The 10,231-nt window shown below is 34.5% G+C and overlaps 1 long non-coding RNA gene across 1 annotated transcript in view; it reads left to right on the forward strand.

Moving 5' to 3' along the window:
• The first annotated feature begins 2,227 nt into the window (after positions 1-2,227).
• The window catches only part of LOC108753341, an 18,503-nt gene continuing 10,499 nt past the window's right edge, over positions 2,228-10,231 (forward strand). The window contains exons 1-2 of the long non-coding RNA XR_001939616.1: positions 2,228-2,312; positions 3,461-3,553. This is a non-coding gene — a long non-coding RNA (uncharacterized LOC108753341). The remainder of the gene's footprint in view (positions 2,313-3,460; positions 3,554-10,231) is intronic.

Here is a 10,231-nt window from a genome sequence, read left to right on the forward strand (position 1 = left end):
ATATATATATATATACATACATATATATATAGTATATATAATTTTCCAAAAAAATTCTCAAGTATACAAATATGAGCTCTCATATAATTTGATACATTTTAGGATGTATTGCACATATTTTTTAACAAAATGAAAAAAAATTATGAAAAAATTGTAGATTTTTCTTGAAATATATTCTATATTTAAAAAGTGATAAAAAAGTTTGGCTGTAATTTAGAACCTAGATCAAAAATTATTTCAATAAAAAATAGACACGTTTTTTAAAAAATAACTAAGAAAAATAAAAGAATTTTTATTCAAACTATAAAATTGTATCGTTACTTAAAATAAAAATTAGTCTTATTGAACTATTCCATGCGTATATAATATTCATTTTTATATGAAAAGAATAAATTTCCAATTGTAGCCACTATTTTGTACAGACACTATATACCTAATACATCCTTAAATAAAAGATTATCTTTTACGTGAATTATCTAATATTCGCGACTGTCGCAAAAATAAATGCGATTAATTCCACAAGTAAGAAATAACAAACAAAAGAATGAATACTCACTCCGCGGTTGTTCCGTTGGCGCCCGATGCCTCCCCGGGTCTCCTCCTCCTCTCAGATTCCGTCGATGCACTCGCACAACACTCATTCACGCGGTTAATTAAACGCACACTAATTACCAAAAGACGATCGTGCGACACTCCCGACAACGATAGCGCGACGTGACAGCGGAATAAACGCGAGAAAACTGCGATTGTACCTGTCAGAACTCGCAACTGCGACGTTCGATGCAGCGCAAACGGACGCGACGAACGAATCTAACATGGCGGACGGAGTCGAAAAATCGTGCGGTCAACTTCAGGCGCTACTCGCCGCGGCGACGCGACGCCTACACCTGTTGCTTCTAACCGCATTTCCGTGCACTTTTCGCGCTTTGAATGGCAAACAGCATACGCTTACTGTATCTTTATTACATGTATTATAATACACAAAATAGATGTACGTACGCGAATGAAAGTTATACGACAAGCATCGTGAAATATTTCGAGCACAAATATCGAAAGAATGGAGAATATAGTCGTCGTTTCCCGTTCGTATGATGAATTACTTCTGTTGTCGCGAGATACGCGTTTTGGAAACACACAGATGTGCACGTATCGAATTTATACCACGCGATTGACAAATATTGAAATACAAAAGCTTCATTTGAACGATATTTATCACCTTGGAGACGTCACAACGACCTCATGACGACGATTGACGCGGAGCCGATCCGTGCCATACCAGCGACCTTTCGTTATTGACTGCGAACGACGCGAAGTGAACTTCCAAGAATCTCGCCAACTTCATATCGATGCCGCGATTATTAAGGCATTATCCTAATGCGGTCAGTAAAATTGAATTAATGGAGAATTAATCGAAACGCGACGGGTCGTCCAATAATACCTGGTCTGATTCAGCACCGAATGCAATACATACGAATGTAATACATATCGAATTTCGCGTATTATTTAAAGGAAAAATTATATATCGAGGCTTTTCTCGTTACACAGATTGCTCACACGCGAACGAGTGTTACTTTGAACTCAAGAATAGAACAATTTTGATTTATGAAGTGAGAGCAAGAATATCAAAGATATATAATTGCCCCACGAAAATGTCACGAGACGCTAATTCATATAATTCTCATCCCGTGTCACACTTTTATTTCTAATACTAAAATAATTGTAAAGCGAAGTTAATGTACGAGACAAACTCCCGGCCAGTTTCATCGCAGATTTTCAAAAGATTAAGGAGACACGCGGAACTGAATCACGAACGTGTTCGTTTCGACCGGTTTCGACAGAGTCGTCGTGAAAAGCTTCGTGTTCATTGTCGCATTTGTCGCGATCGCGTTACGCGAAATAATAATACGATTAAATACGCAGGAATTTCACACTGCTGCGTACTTGCTCGAGCCTCGCCGCACGAATACGTAGTTAGGTACGCAGTGCCGCGCGCCGACCGGCCGTAACTAGGCAACCGTGACCTTGTTTACGGGCACAGCGTGACGACACAGCGCAAAAACTCCGTGCCAGTTGAATATTTGAAAGGATTCTGCCTATATCCTTTCTATTGTAGTTCTTTCAAATAATGTAAGTTGAAATATTCCGCGCTTCTTCATAAAGAATACGATTATTTGCATTGTACTAGATTTAGAATCTTATTCTGTAACTCTTAATGATTAGAATTACATGGCGTTGTCGCGCAAGAGTTTTGTATATAGTGAAAAAAGCTGCGTAACGACACTGTAATGTGCTACAGTTATAATCGTTCAGAGGTAAGGAATAATCCATTCCATATTAAGCATACTAAAAACTGTTATAACAGCTGTATATGTACCTAAATATAAAATTAGCAACATATACGTTTAAAGTATGCAGTAGCATAACATAGGTAATTAACTTTAACAATGAAATAATACATGTATATTCCATAGATTAAATAACTCAATATTATTATTAGATACATATTTAATTGTTTAAAATATTTATATGCTTTTATAAAAGCATATAAATATTTTAAATATCTAATAATGATATTGTTACGTTATTTAATAAAATCAACCAACAATGAAGTAATATATGTATATTCTATTAAATAACGTGACAATATCAATATTAGATATTTAATTATTTAAAATATTTATATGTGCTTTTATAAAAACATAGAGTGAGTACAAAAAGTATTCATACATACAGAGAAAATATTTTTTAAAAAAACTTTATTTAAAAAAAATAAATATTATCCAGCGAGAAATAAATCATCGAATTGATGTCGAATCGATATAAATTCGATGATTTTAATACCAATTTGAAGTTGATTCGACGTTTAATTAACTATCATTTCTTGTTGGATAATTAACAATTTATTCATAAAGAATAAAATAGACTGTATGTTTCTTAAAATTATATATACCAAAATGATGTGTATTAATTATATAAAATATATCATCCGAAAAATAAGCGAAAATTATAAATTGTATTGTTTCAATGCTCAAAAAATTTCGTACAGACAAGAAATTTAGCTTCTAAAATCAGGAATACATGCTAATCTCGTTTGTTTATATTAGAATAGAATATATTCGTTGTATAAAATTGCTAATTAATGATTATTTTCTACAAATAAGGTTTTTTTTATAACAAATTTTCTTGTATAAATACCTTTTGCTCTTATTGTATAAATACTTTAAATAATTAAATACGGAATAGTAATATAATTATCAAGTTATTTATAATAGAATAAACATATATTATTTCATTGTTAAAGTTTATTAAGTTATATTACTATATCTAGATATTTTATATAAAGTAGCATTTAATGTGTATTAATCCAGTATAATTCGAGTGACTGAATTTACCATCAGTCTTATTGTCAGAATGATTTTCGATTAATAAAATGCTGTATATCTTGTGTTTCGTTTTGTAGACTAACAATAAGAAGACGATTGGATGTGAAAGTAGCTGTTCCTTATTCTTACGTATGTCTTCAATCTAACGATCTCTAACAAGACTTAAAAAGGTATGGAATAGTATAATTATGTAACATATTTCGTATTTATGTGGAAAAGATATGAGAGTAAGAGATAGGAGGTTTCTTATAACATATATTTCGTATGTATTATAATTATATGTATATCTCTAAATTAAGAATTTTAATCATTTGTCCAGCTCAAATTCTTTTACTGTTATAGACTTTTAAAAAATATGTAAAAATTCAAGATTACTTTTCAGCATCTCTATTACATTATCATATAATTTTTTAACAAGATATTTTAAAAAAGGAAATCGAATTTCACTCTCTTTTTTTTTATTTTAATAAAATTTTATAAAATTTCCCTTATGTCAAAAAAATCCGAATTGCAAACGAAGAGAACTATGAAAAATATTAAAATTCTAAAAACGAGATTAACTAATAATGTTACAAGTTACAAAGATAGTAGAAATTATGAAAATAATATAAAGAATTATATAAAAAAAAATCTATAGATTTAAAATTGTGCAAAGAATTTATATGTGAGAAAAGGAAGATTCTTTCTAAAAATGTATTTTGCTGTAATAATTTAAAATATAATTGTATTTAAAAGCTTGTTTTAGAATGACCTATTCATCAAGCTTCGTTTATTAGGCAAAGCTCACTTATTATCATAATAAAATTTAATAAAAATTTAATAATAATATTTAAATTCTTTATAACGATTATAATTTCTACAGAAATTTAATTCCATCGCTTAAATGTCTCGCAAAATTATCTATAAACGATTAGCCGAAGCAAATAATCCGACAAAAGATTAATTTTATAGCAAAAACGGCTCAAAGCGATGAAAGCGCTAAACTCATACGAAATGGCTAGAAAATAAATAAGACACTCGCGTGTTAGATACACGAAACCGGGCGCGATATGAGAGTGCGAATCGAGTTCAGAGCCACGACAAATAACGAGCTATTTGCGAAATAACACATCAGTAAATTCACTGTGCAAAACGAACGTCAAAGTCACATTTTCCTTTTCTCTTGTTCCACAACCAAATGTATTCTCTCTAGAAGTCTAGATACGGATGTATTCTCTCGATAAAATTGCGATCAAGTTTCCCTGTAAAAAACATAACGTCCTTTCGTGCTATTGCTATGATGAAGCAAAATTTTTCAAACGTATGCATATATATTTTTTACATATATCTTTATATTTTTTTCATAATAAGTGACAAAGTTTTCAAAATTAATGCGATATTTTTCTAAAATATTTATATAATATTTTTATATATTCTTATAATGTATTTTTTATCATGTGTATTCATATATATACTGAAAAAAACTAAATTTTAATAAATCATTTATTCGAATTGTACCAACTAAACATTTACTAAAGATATATTTATTTGGTACATTAATTTGACTTAACAATTAATTTTTATTGATATAAATATTTATTTATTGTAAATGAACATTCAGATGGTACTATATTCAAATAAATATTTATTAAAATTTAGTACATTTTTCTCAGTGTGATTTCCTTTTTATTATATTGGGAAATATTTTTACTACGCTTTAAATTTATGACTTTAAGGATTTATTCAAAATATTCACAATTAAAAGGAGCAGGATTCAAGATCGAATCAATTACTATTTACACTTTATCGTTTATAAATGCCTCCATCGTATCGATAATGTCATAAAGCGAGCACAAAGGGGTACGAGACGTTCGCTTGCATATCAAGACAAGAGACAGAAATGCACTATAGCTCTGCCAAATCGAAGGAGGTAAACCGACCGAGTGGATACGAGGGTGATAGCGGGTCGGGGACGAGAACAACGGCAGTTAGCCTACTATCTAGCATGTTTATGGTAATTCAGGCCATCCCGCTGACCCGAGAGTAGCATGCATATACATCAGGTTGCCTCACTTTGACGCCGATCCATCCAGCACCCTCTCGCATACCCTCCATATTCTCCACGGAGTCCAAACACTACCCAGCACCGCCTCCGTCGTCTACGTCGTATCTCTTCCCTTCAGTCCCTTCTCCCAGGTTTTGCTCCTTCGAACTTCCATCGACTCAACCTTCCGCGACACTCTCGCGAGAGTTACGCAATTTGGTCGCCGGCCAACATTTCCATCGGGCCGGAACAAAAGGCCGAACAACAAAGAGACGAGAGACGTCAGAAAATTTTGTTCCGCCAGGATCTCCGGAATTCGCCCGCCTTCTCGCTTCCGACAGCGTCTGAATTTTCCGGCGCTCGTCGCGAAAATTTTGAAGGGAATGTCGCGAACGACCGCACATTTTTTCGCGGCCCTTCTATATGTCGGATTGCATTTTTGTCGTAGTGGATAGAGATTATTTTGACACCAGTTTTACCGAAGTGTCAAAAGCAGGAAGTCGAAAACAAAAGTCTGACTTCGTCTCCACGTCTTATAAGTTACAGTAACAATAGCTTTAATGGTATAATTTGAGTATCAGAACAATTTCTTTATCTAGAAAATTATTTTTTATTATTTTTAGACTTCAATTTTTAAGTTCACTGAAACATTTTAAAGTTTACTTAAACAATTTCAATCTTACATTACAATATCTAACATTTTAAATTATATAACTTATAATTATACCAAATTATAGTTATACCAAAAATTTGCAAAAATAACTATGTAGTTTAATTGTTACGGGAAGCTTGAGAATTTATAATTATTCCATTTTTATCCTATGATTATTGCATTTAGCATGAATTTGAGTCACGAGGAACAGCAAACATCTTTGTGCCAGGAAATTGTTGCTCCTTCATGCAAATCTCTGTTTACGAGTAAATTTTCGGAACGCATTAAGCGAGCAAACAGCGAGAACGCAAACTTGTTGCTTGTATTCGCAACTTTCTGTCAATGCTTAACGAGCCTCGTAGGAGTGCGATCATCATTTGTGCGAACCTTATATCTTCTTCGTTTTTCCTTCCTGTCAACCTGTCTCTTTAACCTAACCGAACTTTCGAGACACTCCGTTTCCTCGAGCCTCTTTATCCACTTATCAGTCGCTGCTGGGCAAGATCAGAGGGAACATCTCGATGTCGCCCTCGGCAAAGGGCAGCATCACCCCTTTACCAGACTACCGAGCTGGCTATAATTCGTCCGACCATCCCGTTTGATCGACTCTTCCGTTCAAAATCTCGCGTGTGTTCGACGATCTCTTTGAAATCCCGATGATCCATGATTAAGATCAAGGTAAAAGTGGCCCTTTCGAGACGAGTGATCTCTTGAGAAATTCAATCCTTTCTGGATATACCGACATCTCGATCTTTTACTGGCTAACCGACGACGTATCCCGGTAATCAGTTTAGCGTTTAACTTTGATGTACTAGCTTGCCGAGTAAAATGATTGCAGGCGACATAACAAGATGACTTGACCTCAAAGCGTCGAAATGATTTGAGAAACTAAATAAAATTCTGTAAGATTGCGAAAATAAATACACGGAGAAAAATGTCTGGTAGGAATAATTAGAATAATTTTGGTTAAAAATGGATGAATCAGAATTTTCTAGTTAAACTACTAGAATTTTAATTGTGATAATCAGAATTTTCTGGTTCGTCCATCATGACTCTCAAATCATTAAAAAAATTAAGTTTTCTTTAATATTTATTTTACACGCACTTAACGTTATTGTTATTAGTAGTTCTATGTTATAATTAGTTTAAAGTTTCTTGATAACTATAATAATTAAAAGCTACACACATTCTCTCTCTCTCTCTCTCTCTCTCTCTCTCTCTCTCTCTCTCTACTTCCATACACACACACACACATACACTGTATCATTAACTTCTATATACATGTATATATGTAAAATCTAATTTTCATTAATACACATTAAAATAAAAGAGAGATTAGCATGATGATGAGAGAGAGAGAGAGAGAGAGAGAGAGACGGAGAGAGAGAGAGAAGAAAAAAGAAATATCTGTGGAGTGGAAAAATAAATTTTGAGAATTTCTGACTTGAAAAGTAAATAAAATATAAGAAACGCAAACACGTCTGTTAATTTCAAAATAAATTTGCAGTAAAGTTGGCAATTGGTCGCAAAGTTGGTTAATCGTTCCATCTCAAGTTCACATTATTGCACGCACGTACCAGCGTTCCTGATCACTCGTTTTCCCAACGGGATCATTCGGTGCAAAACGATGGGCCGTAAATCCGCAAGGAGGGACTAAAGTTGTCTCGATAGATAAATTGATAGCTTTATCTTATTTACGAAAAAAATCCCTAAGGATTATGAAAAAATTATAGAAAAATTATATAACAAAATTTTCTCCGCAAGGACATTAGAGATATTATGAATATACAATTCTCTCTCTCTCTCTCTCTCTCTCTACTCTCTCTCTCTCTCTCTCTTCACATAGAGAGAAATTTAACATTAAACACGTAAAGATACTATAAAAGTTTTCTCAATTTCTCAAATGTTTAAAACCTTTACGAAATTTTGTCAACTTTCTAAAAGATCTAGAGAATCTAATATAAGGTATAAAATCAATAAAAAAATAATCTGCCCTCGTAGATATAAAAATAATAATTATAATCCGGAAATAATATATAAATTTGAAGTACACATATTTCTTCTTTAAAAAGAAATATTCCTCTATTAGTTCGATTCTAAATTGCCTTGGAGTAAAATTAATTTCCTCGGATTGTACACTCGGATTGTTTTCCGCATTTCGCGGAGATAAAAATCGTCAAAGAACACCTCGGGCAACGTCAGCTAAACTTTCTTCTCGCGTAAGCGTCGTGTAAGCAGTTCTAAAACGACCAGTTGCAACACGGACCCACCGAGGGAAAATCGTGTTGGACACGAGCATCGTCGCTAACGAGAAAATTAGCCATTTGTGACCACACAGCTGAAACTGTCCGTCGCATTCGAGCTTCTCGCGAGCGCCCCGTAATTGCACGGATTCGCGTGGACGATGGCGAAATCGCGTGTATCGTTTCGCGAGATAGCGAAAACTGATCCGAATTCCACGATCCTCTCTCGGTAGATACGCCGCTCATCCAGGTTTTCACTTGGGATAACCGTAAGGACATAAAAACGAACGTACGGTTCGAGAGCGAGCTGTAATCTACTTCCTTTTTTCAAAATTTCGAATTAAGATCAGAATCTTTTACAAAACATGTGCGAGTGGCCCAGCAAACAACCTGACGTTATTTGTTGTCATTATGACATCAAAATAATGATAAATAACAGCTTGTTTGCCAGGTGGCGGATAAAATTAATAATATTATTAAAGAAAGTGATAAAAATGTTAGAAACATTGTTAGACATTGGCAGGCAAATTGCATCAGAAATTCAAGATAATTTGTTTTGAAGCGTGCATAGATTTCTTAAGGACATTTATTTAGGAACAGCAAGGTGCAATTGGAAAGAGATTGCGCTTAATTGTTGAATAGTCGATGTGCTCAGCGGGAAGGTAGTGTCATCGGTTAATACGTGATTGCCATATGTATTTTCTCATGTGAATGGGGAGATGCACAATCCCAAGCTGTAGATGCATTTGCTTGTCTGACGCGAAGCGCGTTTATCCGGATAAGCTGATTGGAATACAGACGCGAGGAGTGTCCACACGATTAAAGTCCCGTTATCGAGATTAATTCTCCTAACGTCTTACATCCATATGTCTCCTGATTAAGTCTGCCTAGTTTCTCTATCTAGATTCAATCACTTGATTTGTATGCGTTTTCATTTGCCTCAAACACTAGTTAGTAGTTGTACTTCGTACACTTAACAAAAGTTTCATATTCGCAGACAATTCAAGTGAACTTACAGCTCCTTCAGAATCCAATCTTGATTTATTAAAAAAATATTTAACTTGTCTTCTACTTGAAATCTACCGAAGAAATCCGCATGAATTAGATTGAAGGATTTTGGAACGTAGCAGCCAGAGGTTTCTGTTTAGATGGTATTAGGTGTATCAAGATACGGGCTTACGGCTCTCTCATGATCGCGCTTCGGCTTTTACGTGGAAGCTCAGAAGGCGAAGCTGCAAATCCGCGTGGGAGACGCCCGCGTCGCGACGGCCGCAATCGCCTCACCACCGGCGAACACCACCACCGTTTGCATATTTATGACTGTTTATAATGTATAATTGACGGGAATCCGCGTGCCACACCGGGCCACGCGGGGCCAAAAGCTACACCGCTTTCCGTGAGCCTCCGAATCAGATTAGCGGCTTTGCATTCGGTCCAACTCCGGCGGTCGCGACCGTACCAGTTCTCTTCTCCTCTTCCATTAGTTCCCGCCCTCTCCCACGCTCCATCATATCTGCTACGTGTGGTCAATGTAACGTCCGGAAATAATTCCGCAAATTGCACAACGGATCTGCTCTTGATTGCAATCAGAGTCGGCGCGTTATTCGTATTTAATATCTTAAGCGTTATACAAATGGTATCGCGGTGGCCCAGAAGATTTCAGAATTTCTAACTTATCCAGCGTAACGACGATAATCTCAAATGCGAATAAAATATTTTGAGAATCGTTAATTGTGCGATTTCAAAAATGAAACTTTCCATTATTATTTGATCATTATGTATTTATATATAAAAAAAAAAAAATAATTTTGCTGAAGTGTTAAAGAGTTTAGGTATAGAGAGATACAGATTTTGAACATAATTTTGTTGGACCAAATAAATGTGTAAGAAAGTCAAGCAATGCTGTAAAAAGTTTGGACATTCTACATAA

Source organism: Trachymyrmex septentrionalis, unplaced genomic scaffold, assembly GCF_001594115.1.
Source record: "Trachymyrmex septentrionalis isolate Tsep2-gDNA-1 unplaced genomic scaffold, Tsep1.0 scaffold69, whole genome shotgun sequence".
Classification (NCBI taxonomy): Eukaryota; Metazoa; Arthropoda; class Insecta; order Hymenoptera; family Formicidae; genus Trachymyrmex; species Trachymyrmex septentrionalis.